The sequence below is a fragment of the Canis aureus genome, chromosome 18 (genome assembly GCF_053574225.1).
Source record: "Canis aureus isolate CA01 chromosome 18, VMU_Caureus_v.1.0, whole genome shotgun sequence".
NCBI classification, from domain to species: Eukaryota; Metazoa; Chordata; class Mammalia; order Carnivora; family Canidae; genus Canis; species Canis aureus.
This window is the reverse complement of record NC_135628.1, coordinates 35905635-35925866: the sequence shown is the minus strand read 5'-3', so window position 1 is coordinate 35925866 and position 20232 is coordinate 35905635.

Genomic DNA, 20232 nt, shown 5'->3' with positions numbered 1-20232 from the left:
GTGGTTATTCAAATTTCACACTAATTGCTTTAATCTTTAATTTTGAAGCAAATAATAAAAAGACTAATTCTCTAACAGAGCTATCATCCATACAAAACAGTACCAGTGAATCTGTAAATAAGATAGCTCCCTAATGGGCTGGCAGACACAAAAAGGGAAACATATCATATAACTAATGCAAATATTCAAACAATTATTATGAAAGTGTAAATGAATAAAACATCTATAGAAAATTTTCTTCTCTACAAATAGCCATTTCAAAAGACCATTTGAGACATAAGGTGATTAAATCTAATAAAAAATCTATAATATATAATATTTTACAAGTATCTTTATTATGACAAAAGAGGTAAAGTTGTTACTACTAGACTGCTGCTTAAAAACTGCTAAATTGTGTGAATATGATGTACTTCATGTCTGAACCTGTTGACATGTTACATCTAAAGCTGATTTTATACTATAAGATCTCTTAATTAGTATATTTACATATAAAACATTAAAAATAAATATCTTTCTCATTTCTCTAGATCACTGGTTATCAACCATGGGAGATTCTGTGCCCCTTCTCCCTGGAGATATTTGGAAATGTCTGGAGACATTTTTGGTTTTCATAAATGGAAAAGTACTACTGGCATCAAGTTGGTAGAGGTCAGGGGTACTGTTTAACATGCTCTGTAACAGAATTTAACCAACTCAAATGTTAATGACAACCTGGTTTAGAAGTCATGTTTTAGATATACTAGTATTTTTCTGGGTACACCATGACTTTTAAAAATCATAAGTAAGTGGAAAGTTTACTTTTTATTCATTTATTTACTTATTCATTTACTTTTCCTTACCCTTAGAAATGTTTTTTTTCCTTTTTATTTAAGAATATAAGAGACAAGTTTATCCATTTTAGCTTTGTTTTTTAAATGTATTTTTCATTAGTTTACAGTTACAGTGAACTATTGTTTATAAGACTTAAGGTCACAATTGTATTAAATTTGCTCTGATATTTGAGGAGACAAACAAAAATTGTTTGAAGAGGAAAGAGACAGTAACTGATAGAGATAATAGAAAGCACTTCCTTATAACTTTGATTCATTGTGAACATATATGAAAGGTACAGTGGGTGAAGTACAATATGGTAGGAAAGTAACACAATTCTTACAAAGACATTATCTTAAAGATATTACTATGTAACTCCAGTATCAGTACTTTAGAAATAAGATGAAATGGTATTTAACAAGCATATTACTAAATAGATTACATAAACCTAAAATATGACAACTTTTTTTAAAAAAATGCTTCTATTTAAGGTGAAATAGATGTCACTAACCCTAAGTTCACATCAGAGCTAGAATGTAATTTTTTTTTAAGATTTTATTTATTTATTCATGAGAGACACACAGAAAGGAGACAGAGGCAAAGGGAGAAGCAGGCTCCATGCAGGAAGCCCGAAGTGGACTCGATTCTGGAACTCCAGGATCATGCCCTGGGCCAAAGGCAACCTCTGAGCCCCCCAGACATCTCTTAGAATGTAATTTTTTAAACATTAAATATTTTAAATATCAAAAACTATTTTAAACATAAAAAATTCAATTTTTTTGTTTTTATATCAAAAAGACTGATATGTTCACTATTGAGATTATATTCCTGATCCAAGAGAAAAAATGCCTTTTGTTATGTTTTGTTAACTTTATGCTATATATTTTTTCTGAACCATAGTATGTGCCCCAACTCTAAAATTTTATTATTACAAATTTAAATGTTTAATTGGTTAAATGTTGTTAAATAAAATATGCTGAGTCAAATCTCGAACTGGAATTCCAATATCTAGCTTTTAAGAATATTTTTAGTTTTAAAGAAATAATAATGGAAACACCCTTATGTTTTAATGTGATGAATATATTTTGAAAACAAATGTTCATCAAATAATGTTCTTCAACAAAATGAGAGATTAGAAGACTTATTTTTTGAACATCCTATTTTCTAGAGCTCTCAGATTGCTGTTTTTGATATCAATAAGGTATATAATAAAGTAAATCTTATGCCTTTAACTCTAGTTTGGTTCCAGAAATTAACTTTGAGGTTGGGTTGTTAATTTTTAATCCCTGACCCATATTTTAGTGGATCATTTACTATGTATTTGTGAAAGCAATCTAATTAGGTGATATAGATTCTATCATTACAGCTAAACAAAAATTCATTTTTATCAAATAATATATTTGTATAAAAGAGAAAATGAGAATAAGAGATACCAAGGATTTTAAGGATGGTCTAATTAAATCACCATGTAGCTACAAATCCCAACTTCAGATAAGTGACTAATTAGGTAGTTAAAATTAACGAAAATTTCTCTTGTGTGAGATTAATTACAAGAGATGAGTGACCACTGTAGATGATTTAAGCTATTCTGATTTTAATACCTCAGAAAATTGTTAAAACCATGGAAAAATATCCAAGCTATTCATAAACTATTTTAAACTTTCAGATTTTTAGGTTCCTGAAGGTATTTCTCAAAGTATTAACTATTTTACTCAGGGTTTGTAATTGTCATGTATCAGCTAAGACAAGACATGAATGTAGCTTCTGTTGAGAAAATAATAATTTAATGATTATTAGTGAGAACATTTATATAGAATTAAAAAAACTGGGATCCCTGGGTGGCGCAGCGGTTTAGCGCCTGCCTTTGGCCCAGGGAGCGATCCTGGAGACCCGGGATCGAATCCCACATCGGGCTCCCGGTGCATGGAGCCTGTTTCTCCCTCTGCCTGTGTCTCTGCCTCTCTCGCTCTCTCTGTGTGACTATCATAAATAAATAAAAATTAAAAAAAAAAAAAACAAAAAACAAAAAAAAAAGAATTAAAAAAACTAAGATATGAATCCAACATGAACACAGAGTTCAACTATTTTAATAACTGAACCAAATAATTGTTGTTTTCGTTGTCAGGCTAAAGTACATTATTGCTTAGAGAGTCATTCCTGGGGTGGTGACAGAAGCAGAAATAACAGCAAGTGAGGAAGATGGAAACCTAAGCCTCTCTTATGTAAAAGAGGTTCTGAGGGAGACATTCCAGGCTATCTGACAACTCCACCGAGTCCTCAGAACCCAGGATCATTTTTTTTTTCTATTTTATTCTCCTTAGTTCTTATTCTGTATCTTCAAGTTAGCCTCATGTTCCAAAATGTCTGAACTTCCAAGCATCACGCCTGGACTCAAGCAAAGAAACAGGAGGATGAAAAGGAACACTCTAAAAGAGCTAAGTGTTTTAAGTGTGTATCCCAGCCTGGGAGAGCATTCTTGGAAGTTTCTCTCTACACCTTCTGCTTACATCTATCACATTGCTCAACTATACCTATGAAGTAGTATATACAATCTTTGCATGAGATATCTTACAGTTTTGTTTTGTTTTGGTTTGGTTTTGGTTTTGGTTTTTAATGGAAAAAGAAGAAGGTAATGGCTATGAAATAGGAAACCAGCTATATATTTCTTCACTCTGAGAAGCAAGCACATCATTATTCGATATACCTACTAAACATCCAGAAGTTCAAAGACTCAATTACATTACAAGACATTACATCGTCTCTAAAATTTTAACTTGGGCTATTTTATTTAATACAAAATTTCCATATATTTGTGCTCAGGTACTTAGAAAAAGCCATTAACGTGATACTCAACACTGGAAAGAGTACTTTGGGTATATTTTTAGTCTTTTTACCATCAAGAAGGTGTACAACATAGTAGATTGTATCAAAGCACATTTTTACATTTTTTTCTTTGATTTTTTTAAGTTGTAAGGGTCATGGAAATTCTTTTGGTCAATTATATGTACCCTGTGAAATAAATCTGTTAGACTTCGGCTACATATTCTTGCTAATACATATGTCTGAAATTAAATTTGGCTATGAATCAGACAAATTTCTCTAGAAAAGTGGCTCTTGGGAAAGTATTCCTCTTATTACCAGGAATGAATCCTTTATAGAGCAAGACAAAGGTAGTAGTTAAGTAAAAGGGGATTATGTGAAGAGTCAGTGTATCACCTGCAACAGTCCCTACTCATGACAGAGGCTCAGTTCTCTTGTAAAGCCCAATCTAGTTCTATCTCCCAGTTTCCCAGGACAACGCTTTCTCCTCTGGGTCCTTTCCATGAACAATTTTTACACCTGAAATGGTGACTTCCTTTTCCTCAGCTTATTTACTGTTGATAGCTGTTAATGAAATAAAGCTTAATTATTTTCTGTTCAGCTACTATATTCTTAGGGGATAAGTCTGGTGTTATCAGGAATCAAACGTTCTTGTGATAAGGTTCGGATGTAGGACAAGGTGAGTCTCATAAATTGTATTCTCCCGAAGACAATACTCAGATGTTTATCACAAAATGCCTGTAAAGTAAAGGCTTTGGAATTGAGAAGTTGGACAGTGATGGGGACCTAACATAGCCTCGAGGAAACTAGTGAGGAGCTCTAGAGCAAGAATTGATCATCAGGCCAAATCTCTGCTTTACTTAGACACTGGATTCAGAATACCCTGGAAATGTCTGACTTCAGGAAAACAGTTCTCTATAGTTCAGGCAGACCCCAAAAGAGCTAAGAAATGGAAACTGCCTTCTGAATACACAATCCAAAGCGATGCAGAAAATCCATTTGAAAATCCATATCAGGACAGTGCATCTCTCTATGTGTATCAAAATCCATTCCAAAGCAGATCCTCCAGGATTTTGGACAGTTTCTTTTCCCATGGAGAAACTTACAAAAAGAAGCTACAGGGACAAACTGTAACAACTGTCACTATAGTTGGTATCAGGCTACTGATATCATCTCTCTATTCAACTATCCATTCTGTATTCCCTTCACTCAATGGCTTACTCTACTGGTGCAAAGGAGCCTCATCCATGAGGAGCCTGAAACCCTGGTTGCCTTGCCCTTCTTGAGCAGGTTTTACTTTACCTGTACATTCACAGTCACAACAGCATGAGAGCACAAAGAGGCATCCAACTGGCTTAACTGGGATTCTCACATAACTCTTCCCTTCCTCTTATATAATAACATCCCTACCTCAGTCTGGTCATCTGGACTGAGATGCATCATGATATTTCAGCTTTTCCAGTGGGAAAGGTAATGATTATCCTGACCCAGATCCATTAAGGAGGGGGTATTCTATGATCCTAGAGGGTAGAATTTGATTTAAAGAGGGAAGACAGAAGGATGAGGGAGAACGGAAGAGAGAAAGATGTTCATCTTTACAGATGCGAACTCAGGGTAGGGATAAGATAATGCTCAGGAAGATGGCAGACGGGACTATTTAAGATATTAAATGCTTATGTTTCAGAGGCAAGACATAGGTACCAATCAAAAGAGAGTTTACATAAAATAGGAAATTGTTGCTGAGAAAAAACATGCTCCTAGGTTGGGAGGACCTGTGTTAAGTTTCATTCACTGTAAATCTTGAGGAAAAATTCATGCACAGATAATTTTTTTTCAGATAAAAGTTTTCATGTATCTTAACTTCAGTTCCCAGATTGTAGTCCTCACAGCATCTGACCTAGCCAGGGCTCTTATCAGTATCTGTTTCTTGAATTAGATAGGAACAAATAGGGGATATTCTTGAGTTGAATGCCCTCACACAGATTGTATTTATTTAGAATTGTCCTATAGTAAAATAATGCATTTCCATTTACAGATGTTAGCAAGTGTATACTCTTGAGAAGAGTCTGCCAGAGTAGAACAAGCTAAACCAGACCCCAAATGGCAGTCCATGCTGCTGGAGAGACCCATTTCTCTCCTGATGACATTGGGTTTAGACTCCATAAGAAGTGCATTCCACTTTGGTAGCTTATTCAAGCAGAATCCAGATGGGTGAAAATTCCTGCTCTAGGAAACTTGGACAATATTCCATATTTCTTAGAAATTACTTTGGGTTCGTTCTTTCCAAAATGCACAACCTGAAAAATAATTCATCTTGCCTTGAACTGTTGCTGTGCCCATACACCTGAGCATTTAATCCACCTCTGCTTCTTTCTCCTAAATACCTCTCCCCATGTTTATCTTTAGCTACAATCCTCTGAATCTCTACCTTGGCCAGGGCAGTCAGCCTAATCATTTCTCCTTGGATTAGGCAGTACTGAGCCATGTCCACTCAAGAGACTGCTGGTAATTCTCAGCTTGCTTCTCTCAGCATCATTGAGCAAAGCTCTTCTTACCGGTTGGACAAATTTATTCACCTCAAAGCATGAGGCTTTGGGTGGTACAATAATCACATTTCTTCCTCTTTTGAGCTTATTACCTGATCTTTGGCAGCCCTCACTTTCATTCTAACTTCAGATTTAAAACCTTAAGTGTTACTGTACCATTAACTGCTGTGTATATCCTCTCACGGAGACCCTATCCCTGTTCTTAAACCTCAAATTATGTATTAAACTATTTTAAGGAAAACTTTTGCAAGACAAAACTTTAGTAAGTACAAGTTGCATAAGGATAAATACTGAGAGGTAAATCTAATAATTTTTAACTTGTATATGTAAAGATAAATATCTAAAGGTTAGCCTTTTATTTTCCCTGTCATGATAGCCCTCAAATTAACCTGAATTTTTCTGGAAAAGTAATTTAGAGAGACATCTCATGGTATAGACCATACTGATTTTCTTCAATTAAGTTTTAACATAATGTGGAGGCTTTTCACCAGGAGACAAACTGGTTAATCTTTATCATTTGTTGATGGAAAGAATATTAGTTTCTAAACTAGAATACCTGAATTCTAGTCCTAAGTCTGACTCTGACTAGGTAAACATTTAATATTTGTTACGTTTGTGCTTTATTAAAATAGTTTCAGGGTAGTTTATTTTTATAAACTATAAAAAGTGGTTCAAATAGGCTTGCAGGCCAATCCTAAATAAGGTGGAAAGGTCTAGGAGAGGTTGAAGAAAGGGAACGACGTATTGATATAAACAAAACAAGTGCACTTTGAGTGTGTTCTGTCATTTTTCAGGTGGCAGATGAGTGGGTATTGGGATGTCTTATAGATTAGTTCCAGAATGGGGTATTTGTCTATACTGTATTGATATGTTTGGCTCTTCTAAAGGGACAATAGTAGCTGCTACAGGTCCTGTTTGGATATCTCATGTACAATTCCCAGTTTTTTGTGTCAATGTGGAAGACACTTGATTCTTGGTTATGTAACTCCTTTTTATGATTGCTGTATTAACTCATGTCTTTTGGGAAAGGATGAAAAGAGATTTGAGTAAAAATGTTTAGAAATTCTTATTTATTAAATAAAGGGTTTTAACAAATTTCTTCAAAAGTCCTTTCTGAATCTAAAATTACAGATTCTATTCTATGGAACATTCTTATATCAGACCATTATTACTTTATGATAATTTTCATTGGGCAATGATTCCTGCTAAGTAACTATTTGCATACCAGCAGGAGGATGAGGATTCTGTGAAATCAGAACTAATTTTTTTCCCACAATGCAAAAGCAATTGCTTTTATAATTAGATGGGTTTTCTGTTATTGCAAATAAAAACATTAAGAACTCTAATTTTGAACTGTACTACATTCTTGTTATATGGCAAATAAATAAAATATAAAGCTTTTAAAACTCTGTCCTCAGATTTCTTCCTAGCCTCTTGAATCTATTCTATGTTCACTTGGTAAGACTGATAAATATAAATATAAATATTGGATAAACAATAAACATAGGAGAATATTCTATATGATAGCTATTCAAGGCAAATCCAAAATGGTAAGATAGATTTGAACAATATATCACCACCAATTAAAAAACAGAAAAAATTCTGTGTACCTCTTTCTATATTAATCTGATAAAAAATGCTCAACTTCAAAACTATTCATTGGTATCTGTGTTCTTGATGATAAATTAATTATTTTGTTAAGAAAGTATACCATCCTTTAATCTATTTGCGCTATAAAACACCCTTTAAATGATCATATAAAAGTATCATTTTCAGATACTGAGTTTTTCAAGAGGTAGTAGTTCTGATATAATATTACTCTGCTCAATTTAAGTCTAGAAATTAGATTATTTTTATCATTTAATAATAGTGATGCTATTTTCTTTATTGATACTTATTTTATGCTTAGCACTGTGTTAGCTGCTATGAGAGCATGAAATCTTACTAGAAGTTATATTTTCAGGACCCTTTTTATAGCTTAAAAGGAGACCACAGTGTCTTTGTATTATACATTGTGTTCTGATAAATTATACTTTTCAGGCTGTATAGTTTTTTGGTTTTTTTTTTTAAGATTTTATTTGTTTATTCATGAGAGACACAGAGAGAGAGAGGCAGAGATACAAGTGGAGAGAGAAGCAGGCTCCATGCAGGGAGCCTGACATAGGACTCAATCCCAGGTCTCCAGGATCACACCCTGGGCTGAAGGCGGCACTAAACCACTGAGCCACCCAGGCTGCTCAGGCTGTATAGTTTTATATTTCCTATTCACTCTGATGATATCAACAAGGCAAAACAAAAACAGAAAAACCCCACACAACATGTCCATATGCTTCTATAGATTTCTTGAATATGCACTATTGACTATGCAACACTGCAAAATAAAGACCTAGCCAATTTTTTCCCTTTGTTAATGTATTTTGTACCTATTCAACAGGAAAAGTTTTATTTAAAACTAGAGTCAAGGGCTTTAGTGAACTGCATCCATTTTAACCTGCTGAGTTTATCACATCTTGGAAGATGACATTTTATAATTGCTGATGAAACCAGGCATGATGTGTTATACTGATAGTGCATAAAGCTTATGATCACTAAAAATAAATGGTTTACTGAAAATGCATGTAAGGAAACCCTTCTTAAAATTAATATTGCTTTTCTTCAATTGAAACCAGCCATCCATGTTTATAACTATGTTAGCAAGGAAAACCCAAGGACTGATAAACTATAAGGTATTTTTCACCTAAGCCCTACATGCTCAACACTGATAAATGACTTTATTAAAACACAGACTTACACACGCACTCCCATACATACTGGATTTTTTATGCTATTACATTTTTTATGTTTCTGCTTATCCGTTTTTTATTAAATCCAAAACATGATTCTCTCAAAAGTACTCGAATATAAAGAATATTTTTCAAATCTCCCCCCAAAGACATAGTTTAGAGAGAAATTAACATTAGACAAAAATGAACCAGTAGCATAATGTGGTTATTGATAGAAGATTTCATAAGTCTTAAGGATTTAGAAATAATTTTAGCCGTTATTACACAGAATACTTCTGTCAAGCAAGTCAATACCATCATCTTCTCATAAGGAAACACTGCTGAAAGAGCTATTCAGGCCCTCTTAGTGAATGTCCTGAAAGTTTAATGTGGTATAAACCTCACTTTGTACACAGAAATTGATTCTTTTAAAAATAAGAATATAACAGTGAACTATGTATGTAAGTTCACTCTTAATTCTTCCTATAATGTCTGTAATGTCATAGTTTCTTAAGATTAGCAGTACAAATTGTTTAACTTGGCTCTCCCGAATATATAGAGAATGACGTTTTAGAAAATAGCTATCAAAAGCTGTCAACAGCTCTTACATTTAGCAACTATTCTATCAGTTTTCACCATCCACACCTGTTATCAGGAATTTAGACTGGAAGAATAGGAGATGAATTTGTGTGCTTAAATTTCTTTCATATTTTTCAAAATATATTAATTTGATTTATTTATATTTAAAACAACAAAGAGTTGGTTAAAGAAGTAAACTATTGCGTGGAGCTGCATTTTGGTATATGTGCATGAGTTTCAATAAAAAATTCAATTGGTTAAAAATAATAAAATAATAATTTAAAAGATCCATTGGCTAATTTAAATCTGATTTCTGCAATGCAAAAAACTACTGTACTAGGTACTGGTGTAAGGAGAATGGAGAAGAGAGAAGAAATGTTAAAGAAAGAAAAAGAAAGAGAAGGAAGAAAGAAAGAAAGAAAGAAAGAAAGAAAGAAAGAAAGAAAGAAGAAAGAAAAAGAAAGAAAGAAAGAAAGAAAGAAAGAAAGAAAGAAAGAAGAAAGAAAGAAAGAGAAAGAAAGAAAGAAGAAAGAAAGAAAGAAAGAAAGAAAGAAAGAAAGAAAGAGAAAGAAAGAAGAAAGAAAGAAAGAAAGAAAGAAAGAAAGAAAGAAAGAAAAAAGAAAGAAAGAAAAAAGGAAGAAAGAAAGAAAGAAAGAGAAAGAAAGAAAGAAAGAAAGAAAGAAAGAAAGAAAGAAAGAAGAAAGAAGAAAGAAAGAAAGAGTATAGGCTTTAAAGCACATATTTGAGTAAATGTTAGAGTACTTGAATATTTAATAAGGCATTCATGTGAAACAAATAAAAAAGAGGCAATTCAGAGTAATATTCTAATAAATAGAACTTAGTATACTTAAATACAATTTCATCTAGGTACTGAGGGATTACCAACAGAGGGATGAACTGAGCCTAATTGCTTATTAATGAAGTGCTTCCTAGATGAGTTCTATTTCTTCTGAACTTAATATGAATGAGAAACAAATTCTAAATTTCTATACTTTGTGAGATCCACTGCCACACTTTTATCACCTCCTGGAGGAGAAACCAATCCAAATTAATGTGCCAGCATATACTTAGTTTGGTTCAATATACCTGCCCCTCTAAATCACAAAAGGATTTTGCTCCGATCAGGATCCTACCCAATCCATGTTGTTCCACTTGCAGAAGCAGGTCTCGTTTCCCTTCGTCGGTGTCATCTGATTGCTTTTCCTTTCCTGTCATTTTCAAATACCAATACCATATCTCATCTTAACCAATCCTAGATTTGATCTCTTTCTTTTTCCCGAGTGTTATTCGTACTGCAATTATTGGATACTAGTCTACAAATTAAATCATCGTTCTATTTTTTTCACAATCCTGCGGTTGGACATATTTTCATGCTACAATTAACCATATTTCCCAGGTGATCTTACTTAAGCAAGGGGATGAGAGAAATTATGCAAGCATCTGGGATTCTGACACACCTGACAAATTTTATTAATGATTAAGATTCTCATCTCAGTTCATTAAAGAGTGATCACTTATCTACAGCTACACAGCAATCACTAGTGAAGCTAACAGGATTTCAACATCCATAGTACATCTTCATTCTTTCCACTTAAGAAGAAAAAAAAAATATTTTAAATGAGAATTATGTCTGTTTTTCAGACCCAAGAAAAGAGAGATAAGTGATAGAAAGTTATCATTTTAAAAGTCCTCTTTCTGAGTGGAATTAACTATTTTAAGCTTTTTCTTCCATGAATTAGAACCTTTTATTTTTTTTGTAAGCACCTATCAATTTGAAGACTGACAACTTTTCATAAGCTTGGAAGGAATCAGTAAACATAATTCAGAAAATAGGATGACAAAAGACAGGAGAATATTGATTTGCTCCTTTTCTCCTTGCTAACTAATCTAACATGAATATTTATTTATTAATGGAAAAAAGACCAACTATGTGCACTCCTACCATCCACATTCGCCCACCTGAGCCCACGATCATGCTTTATTTTATTCTTTTAATTTATCTTAAGCAATACAAACATTAATTGTCCCACATTGCAAGAAGCCCAAAGGATCCTAAAGGAACACGTATGAGAAAAAAGAATGGGTGTTGGATAAACGACACACGACTTCTGTCACCTGAGCTAAGTAGTTTTGATTAAAATCTCATGGCCAAACTTGTTGGGGAAAGGCGAAACTGTATAGATGAAGAGTTGATGAAGATGCTGTTTGTGTGTGTGCGCGGCGGTGAACGGAGTATAATTTTCTGAGTATGTGTTTATGATAGTGCTGGAATCCTTTTCAGAAAAAAATTGTTTGCAGCTTAAATGGACTTTCAGTCAAAGATTATACCCTGTAGGAGAATGGCATGTATGCACAAAGAAGGAAGAAATCTAAAATTATCTTAGAGAACAGCTATCACACCATTGCCTGCCTGTGGATAAGCAGAATCTTGATACCTGATCAGCACTTAAACTTACATCCTACTTTGTCAAGCCCTTTCATTAGTCAGAACTTGAAAGTTGGCTACTTTCCTCAGTCTGACATCATTAATCTAGCCCTGACTACTCAGGAGTTCATCTCCTTTATTACATCCCATGTTTCACTTTTTATTGTGGCACAATATACATAACATATTTTGCCACTTTAATCATTTTTAAGTGTAGAGTTCAGTGTCATTAAGCATATTCACATTATTGTGCAACTATCACCATCATCCATCTCTATAACTATTTTCAACCTGTGTAACTAAAACTCAGTACACCTTAAACAATAATTCCCAACTCCCTTTCCCTCTAGCCCCTGGCAACTACTATTTGTCTTTCTCTCTCGGTGAATTGGACTACCCTAGGTACTTCATAAAAGTGAATTCATACAGTATTTGTCCTTTTGTGACTGATTTATTTCATTTAGCATGATGTTCTCAACGTACATCTAGAGTATATCATGTTTTAAGAATTTTCTTCCTCTTTAAGGCTGGATAATATTCCATTCTATGTATCACATTTGTTCATCCACTCACCTGTAAATGAACTCTTGGGTGGTTTCTACATTTTGGCTATTGTAAATAATGCTGATATAAATCTGGGTGTATAACAATCTGTTCAAGTCCTTGATTTCAATTTCTTGGGTTATATGTATTCCAAAGTAGTATTCCATTTTTAATTTTTGAGGAACTGCCATACTCTGATACACAGTGGCTGCACTATTCTACCTTCCCACCAGGAGTGCACAAAGGTTCCAATTTCTCCACATCCTCGTCAATGTTTGTTATTTTCTATTTTTGTTGCTAGTGGTGGTTAGTGGTGGATTATTTTTATTTGTTTGTTTGATAATAGTCATCCTCATGGCCCTGAACCTATATGTCATTGTGCTTTTGATTTGCATTTCCTTAATGATTAGTCATGTTGAGCAATTTTTCAAATACCATCTGTTGCTTTTAAATCACTTTTCTTCATTTTGTTCTATGAATTTTTACCATATTTTTTCTATTTTCTCTATTTATGATAAAAATATACCTTATTTGCCTAGAATGTGTTCAAGTTTCAGGTCAAAGCTATCTTATTTGTAAAATTTTTATGATTACTGTTATCATTTAAATGTCTTTCTCTGGACATCTGTTGTCCTTTTAAAATCATTATTATAACTTCTACAGATTAATATTGTTATATTTTGGATATATGTGGGATTTTTTTCTTCTACTTGACAGAACTTTGTTCTTATTCATTCAGCCTTAAAGAGGAAACTTTATTTAGAATATTTATTTAATATTTTGTATATTAATGTGTAGTTTTATGTGTGATTATATCATAAAGTACAAATTGTATTATTTAATTAGTATACCTATGTATCAAGGTAGTATATCTAGATTTTCTTAAATACTGATGAAAAAATATTATATACTTTATGAATATATAATATGTATACAGGCATACCTTAGAGATTTTGTTGGTTTGACTCCAGACTAGTGCAACCAAGCAAATATCACAAGAAAGCTAATCAAATGATGTTTTTGATTTTCCATTGTATATAAAAGTAATGATTACACTGTATTGTAGTCTATTAACTGTAATAGCATTATGCCTAAATAAACAATGTACATATCTTAATTTAAAAATGTTTTATTGCTAAAAAATTCTAACCAGCATCTAAGGTTTCAGTGAGTCACAATCACTGATTGCAGATCACTAGAACAAGAATAATATAATAATAATAATGAAAAAGTGTGAAATATTGTGAGAATTAACAAAATGTGACACAGAGACACAAAGAACGCAAAAGCTATTGAAAACTGACACCAACAGACTTGCTCCATACAAGGTTCTATTATAAACCTTCAATCTGTAAAAAATACAATAAAATGAAGCACAAAAAATGAGGTATGCCTGTATTCTTTTTGAATAGTTGCCTGGATGTGTAATTGAATAGAAATTTGGTTACCATTTTATTCTCTTGATATTGGTAATATTTATATCCCTGTAGCTGAATTAGATATCCAAAAGTAGAAAGCTTTTCTAAGCTTCATTTGCCCTGACTTTCTAGTAAACATAAATGTAATTAACTGTATTATTTCCTCTGTCAGACTCAAGTAGTACAGACAGGAGCTTCGATTGTAAAGAACAACTTGTCATTGATCCTGTGACAACGGGCACCATAAAATATTATACACATTTATACTGAACCCTGAACCCAAAGGAAGAATTACAACATCACATGTTTTTGATAGCTATACTGCACAATTGTGTGCACTCCTCTCAGTAACTTAGCCAAGTGGCAAGTACTCTCAACAGCAGCTTCAAGAAAGGACAAGGTATTGCTAAAAACAAACAGCATTTTCTTACACTGGGACCAAAAGCATCTTGCAACTATTGAAGATATATTGAATTGCTGCTTAGAAATCTAAGGCCTTCTTCCAAACCTAATGTCTTGGTGTCTGTAAAATATGTAAGAACTGAGGTTAAAGCCAAAATCAGAAAATAATATTAGATTTCCCTCATTCCCCCCTCTGGAACTAAAGACAAATCCTGAGTTAAATAAAGCATTTCTATTTGGTATTATACTAACAAAGACTTCATGATTAACTTACTGTGATACTGAATAATAGTAATTGGAAAAGAATTGATGAGGAATCTGCTCTTCTCCAACTTGATTTCATTTGTAAATATGTTCCCAAGATGTCAAGTAAAATCAGACCTCAAAATAGCAAATATCACTTAGCTTAAGTTCAGTAATGTATTTTGTGGCAGAACATATCAAATATATAGACTATTTAAGCGGCAATGTCTTTTGTTTTAGTTTTATCTGAGACCCAAAGAGAGTAGGTGTCACCTCCTCCCATATTCCAGAATGGTATGCCTGATCTTCTAGGGTGCACCTGCAAACTCATGTTGCAATCCATAGATTACAACCCAGTATTTCAGGACAAGTATTTTGAATTTATTTAAAAGACAAGGGTCTGGCTAAAGCAACACATGCTAGCAGATTGGAGAGGCAATAAGACCCCACATTAGAAGGCAACAGTGCATAATTGTTTCATGTTCTTCCAAAGAAAGCCATCTGCAAGAGAAAGGAAAACTTTGTAGACAAAGACTATGCAGGTCTTACTTACTATTGATTGGCCAGAGGCTATTAGAATCTGATCTGCCAACAAGGGAATGGTACATAAGGAAACTACAAAGCCCCCACATTCTCCATAAAGAAAGAAAGAGGAGCTTTAGTCATATGCCCAACAAGAATGTGCCATCTTACAGCCAGAAGGTTGAATGAGAATTTCCTGACCAATTGCTACTTATTCCCCTCCACCATGTTTGAGCTAGATATGTCAGAATAACACTAAGCAAGCTAGGAAGAGGGTATGAGTACATTGGAAGAGATAGAATGATCTGATTGCTTTTCCCTTTGCCGCGGCAGTCTTGTTGCCCAAGGTTGGCTCAAACTGGGAGGGGATTAAAATAAAAGTCAGAATATTGATACACAGAACTAGACATTATTATTGAAAGACTGACATTTTCTTAAAGTGACTAGAGAACTTTTCATTATCTGAGACTGATGAGTAAGTTAGGCTCTGTACTAAGACTATGCCCAGAGCCAAAGAAAGAATTAGCCACACAGAGCGGGTCCTATTGGACAATGAATATCTGAGCACTTGGGTGTGCTCACTGCTACTAGAATGACATTGCTTCTATTGAGTAAAGAAATTCATATGAATTAATACTTATATTTCCAATTCCGTGTTCCAATTCATGCTGATATTTCCGTGTTCCAAAATTAAGGATACGACTTTTTCAGGTCTTCCTGATTTTATAATTGTGTCTTTTTTATACTGAAAGAAGATCACTCTAGTAACATTCAAAAAACTGTGATATAGGGATGCCTGGATGGCTCAGCAGTTGAGCGTGTGCCTTCGGCTCAGGGCATGATCCTGAGACTCCAGGATTGAGTCCATCAGACTCCCTGCATGGAGCCTGCTTTGCCCTTTGCCTGTGTCTCTGCCTCTCTTTCTGTGTCTCTCATGAATAAATAAATAAAATCTTTTTTTAAAAAAATGTGAAGTCAGCCTTAAAAAAGACTTCTAAAAAAATTAAAAATAAAAAAAAAATAAAAAAAGAAGACTTCTTCTCTATCTGACAAAGTGGATGAACCCAGAGGAATTTATTTTATAAGCCAGGTATAGAAGAACAATACTACATGAGTTCACTTATGTGAAGAATCTAAAGTAGCCAAACTCAGAAGCAGAGAGTAGAATAGTGGTTGGCAGGTACTGAAGGGAAGAGGAAATAGGGAATTTCTTTTACTGACTTTTCTGAGAGTAGAACTAAATTTCCATTGAGCTATATAGATCATTCTAATCCAGGTTTGGTACCAAATTAAGCCAGGGCGCACTTTGAAGTCAAATCTTTATGAAGTAGTTAATAAATATTTAGTTTGTAATCTTTGCTCTAGGAACAGAAAAGTTAAGACAAAGTTCATTGGCCCAAAAAGTGGAAACAAATCAATGCATTAGAAATTTTACATTAAAATAGTAACATATGGGGCTTTTTATAATAAGTGAAAGAGAGATTTCATTTAAATATGATCAAAGTAGAAACACTAAATTGATGTGGATTTCAGTATTACATTTCTGTCTTTCACTAACAATATTTAAATAATTCTTGGAGGTAGAGCCTAAAATAATGGGTTAACGGGTTGAGCATTTGTGTTGTGTGCCTTAAAGGGGACAACTGTTTTACTAATGAAGAGAAACAATAAGAGTGGAAATACAAACATATATAAATATACATTGTAATTAAAAAAATTAAATAAAATATCTATTTGATTTTTCCTATAATTTATGTAAGATCATTTCAAATAAAAATCCCACAATTACTATAAATAATAAAAGTCCTGAAAGTGTAATTATTTTCTTTCCTTTTTTTCTAAGTAATCTCTACACCCAACATGGGGCTTGAACTCATGACCCTGAGATCAAGCATTGCATGCTCTACTGACTGAGGCAACCAAGTACCCCAAAATTGCAGTAATTTTCAAGTTCAGAATACATCCAACTTAGATAGTACAAAATATTGTATCCAAAAATCCCTTGAAATAATTCAATATGCTTATTTTATATATAGGTAGACAAATGTGTTTCCATTCTTTCATAATTTTGAGGTTTTTCTTTCTCTCCATTTTAATTTAATTTTGTTATGTTATTTTTAACATATAGACATTTATGTTTCAAAAGTCAAAATTATATAAACAGGTATAATATCCTCTCTACCCCATTTCATTGTTTAATCTGGATCACTGACTTCTCACTCCAAGGTATTATTCAAATGCAATTGTTTGATTATATTTTTAAAATTGTACTGTGCTCAGACATCTTCTGTTTTTATTGCTTTCTTCTGTGTGTGTTTCCTCTGCTGAAAACTTTTGATTTTCATTTGCTTATATGATAGTCACACTTCCTTCCTTACATTTGTCTTAAAAGATGTTCCATTGTTGTCTTGGACATAGTTGCTGTCAAGGTGTTGGATAACAAATTGATTTTTTTTCCCTGTATCAATGACTTTTTCCCCCTTATCTTAATATTTGGTATTATCCTGGGTCAATTTTTCTGGAAAGACTCTCAATGGAGTTGTTCAGAAATCAAGTCTATTTTAATATTATGAAAGTTTCCTTGAATTATAATTATAAATTTTAGTTGTGATTCATTGCCAATTTTTTTTAGCCAGTCATAACTATTTTGTTTTTTGCTTTTTTTTCATAACTATTTTGGATCTTCTTTGCTATCACTATCACTTTTTCTTAGATTCTCTCTATACTGTTTTTTATTTTTATTCTTGTTCTTTTAATATCTATTTGATACTTGAATTCAAAGCTAAGACTAAAAACAAAATAGAGATACAATTGGAAGTATAGAATAAATATCCATGTATACATATACTGATAAAAATTAAATTATTAAGATAATTACTTGGCAATGGACTTTAAAAAGAGGTACACAAATAACAAGTAGAAGGAAGCAAAGAATAAAGGTAAAAAAATAACAAAAATGAGCAATACAGATCTAATATAAGTAATCTGATTCTTAAAAAATAACAAGTAAGTCACCAGGTAATTTCACTTGAGAAACAGAAAGCACAAATGTATATAATAAGAAATTTAAAAACCTATAAGAACTATTGGAATAAAAAATTCCTTATAAGAAGTTATATTGTGCAAGTATATGAAAATAAAGTTGAAAATCCAGTTGAATTGGATACTTTTTTTGAAATACATAAAATACCAATAGAGATCAAATGTCTAAAAAAACCAATACCCTAGGGATCCCTGGGTGGTGCAGCGGTTTGGCGCCTGCCTTTGGCCCAGGGCAAGATCCTGGAGACTCGGGATCGAATCTCACGTCGGGCTCCCGGTGCATGGAGCCTGCTTCTCCCTCTGCCTGTGTCTCTGCCTCTCTCTCTCTCTCTGTGACTATCATAAATAAATAAAAATTAAAAAAAAAAAATAATACCCACAAAAGAAATAAGGAAAGATTTTAAGGACTCCCCCTCTCCACAAAATAACCAATCTCTGTAGTTTCTGGGAATTCTCCCAAATATTTAAAAATTTAAATATTATTGCTGCTACTTAACTATTTCTGTTAATTTGCAATATAACAAAAATTTAGGGAGCAACTATAAATTGATACCCAATAATGGTGGTACAAAAGAGAAAAATACTACTTAAGAATATTGATATAAAATATCAAAAAGATACTTGCAAGTCAAATCAAACATATTATAAAGATAACACCAAATTAAGTTTACTTCAGGATGCAAGGCAGGAATTTAAAAAGTTTACATGAGGAAATTGATTAATATTATGTACCATATTAGAAGATTTAAGGGAAAAATTATAACATCATCTCTTTAAATTCCAGAAAATTCTCCACAAATATTATTAAATACTCAACAAAATGGATGTCAATGTATATATTCTTAATCTTAATATTTAACACATATACAGGCACATTTACAAAGCACACACATATATATACAGACAAAAAGCTAGTACCTTACCTATTGAGAAAATATTACATTTCCCATTTAAATCTGAAATTACTATTATGACTTTTTTTTTAAAGTAATGTCACTATTAGCAAAAGCAGTTAAAATAAAGAAAGCAATTGAATTGAGGGGAACAGAAAGATTAGAAGGGAAAGCTTATGTTGCAGTTCTTGGTTTTTATGTTGAAGGTCTTGGATTTTCTGGATATGCAATCTTCTCAAATGCAAATAGAGGTACTTAGAACCAGCCTCTATTCAGGAGCCACTCCTGAGTAGACCCAGAGTCCATTCATGGATTTGAGGAGCTCTATGTTGGAAACTGGAATCAAAGGCTAAATATTAGAATAAAAAATTCTCCTAGCATTCCTATTTACAAGGATGTCAGGAACCAGGGGCAGAGAGCAATATATATTTATCATTTCACAAGAAGTTTCCTGAAATCTCTTCCTGCGGAGAGGTTGGAGGCCATCACCAGGTTGCATCCCACCTCCTTTCTTACTGTTTGAAGAGCTCTAACCTTTAGTAACCATTTAAATTATAATCTAGCAGTCTTTCTCACCATATGAACCATATATTTTTCTCACTGTCGGTGAATTTTGGAATTAAATATTGGAATTGCTATATGAATAAAGAATATTATCTTCATTTAAACTCAGTAAAACTAAGCAAAATAAAGCTTCTTGAAAAGATTTTATCTATTTATTTTAGGCAGAGAGAGAGAGTGCATATAAGCAAGGAGAAAAGCAGAGGAGAGGGGAGTAAAGAATCTCAAGCAAACTCTGCGCTGAGCACAAAGCCTTCACGGGGCTCAATGCCAGGACCCTGAGATCATAACCTGAGCCAAAAACAAGAGTCCGACGCTTAGCTGGCTGAGCCACGTAGGCACCCCAGCAAAGTATCACTTTTAAAAAAGTTTTATTCTTATAAGGAAAAGTGTTTTCATGTAATATGTTGATAAATTATGAAAAAGATGATATATTGTTTTTATATTTAGTTGAAAAATTTTGGGATGCCAGGTGGCTCAGCGGTTGAACATCTGCCTTTGGCTCAGAACATGATCCCGGGGTCCCAGATAAGTTCCACATCAGGCTCCCTGGGAGGAGCCTGCTTGTCCCTCTGCCTGTGTCCCTTTCTCTGCATCTCTCATGAATAAATAAATAAAATCTTTAAAAACAAAAAACAGGGCAGCCCAGGTGGCTCAGTGGTTTAG